The sequence below is a fragment of the Octopus bimaculoides genome, chromosome 9 (genome assembly GCF_001194135.2).
Source record: "Octopus bimaculoides isolate UCB-OBI-ISO-001 chromosome 9, ASM119413v2, whole genome shotgun sequence".
Classification (NCBI taxonomy): Eukaryota; Metazoa; Mollusca; class Cephalopoda; order Octopoda; family Octopodidae; genus Octopus; species Octopus bimaculoides.
In genome coordinates this window covers 28890391-28891776 of record NC_068989.1, presented here as the reverse complement: position 1 = coordinate 28891776, position 1386 = coordinate 28890391, and positions in this window count along the sequence as shown.

The window sequence follows — 1386 nt, the reverse complement described above, 5'->3', positions numbered from 1 at the left end:
AAAAAATTCTCAAAAAAGTTCAAAATGAAGGAAATGGGGGTGGGAGTAATTTAGAAATGTTGATCTTTGCCACTTTTTTTGCAGATTCGTACTCCCCGTAGCCGAAAAGGGGGGTTTCTGTAGAAAAAAAAAAATTTCAACAAAGGGTAGTTTTTTGGGAGGGGGGAATGGGCAAAGCTGTTTTCTGTCAGGGAAGAGGGGAGAAAATTTTCATACAGCTGGAGGCTCCAATTGAAGCAGGGGACCCGAAATGATAAGGTTGAGAAACACTGTGACAGATTATGCCTAACTGAAAACGATCAAAGCCACATCATCCAAACAGACCGGGTGAAACCGGGCTTAGCTGCTAGTATGTATATATATATACACATATACCTTGGTACAGCATGTATTCAATCCAATGAAGTACAATTTGCTCACTCCCATACAGCATCCAGATTAAGGCCCAGTAAAGAGAGGGGTAAGAAGGGCATGAAAGTAGTCATGCATGTCCATTTATACATACACAGTATTAACTTTATATGCTAATATACACATATCTCATATATGTCTACATATACAAAGACATGGTATGAATCTTACATATATACAGCATGGTATGAATCTTGCATATTCATACATACAAATACACACACATATATATTCACTATCGATATACCCACACATGCACACACATATGAACATGTTGTCTATATAAATGTACACATCATCATTGTTTAACATCTGCCTTCCATGCTAGCATGGATGGGATGGTTTCACAGAAACAGATGTCTTGCTGCAGAGAAAGTACAAGGTTACAGAGAGACCAGGATTGAAGATAGAAACAAGTGCGCTACTGCAAAGGTAATACATGATTACTCAACCTGAGGGAAATGCAGGAGAAGGAAAGAGAGTGGGAGACTGTAGAATAGAGATGGTTGCAAAATGCTGGGCATACAAGGGATGGTGATCAGAAGTTTGAATGCCATAATGTGGTAGGATATTGCAAAGGAAGTGTGATTAAAGAGTACAGAGGGGTGGTAGTGAAAACTTGAGTATATATAGTCGGGAGGGCTACTGAATAGCAGTGATACAGAGGAAGAGGGTTGTGAGGACAGGATTGGGAAGTGAGAGCAGGGCATAGTGTATGAAGGAGGAAATATGAGGAAGAGAAGAGATGTGGAGGTGTAGATTGGTTTGTCGGGGTAAGGTGAGTGAAAAGTTTTCTTGTTATGTGTGGGTGGAACACACAGGTCAGGGGCTAGCAGATAGCAATAATACAGTGAATGAGGGCATGTGGGGTGGAACACACAGGTCAGGAGTTAGTGGAGAGCAATGATACAGTGGAGCAGGGCCAAGAGGACAGGATTGGGGAGTGGGAGGTAAGCATAGCGCATGAAGCAGAAA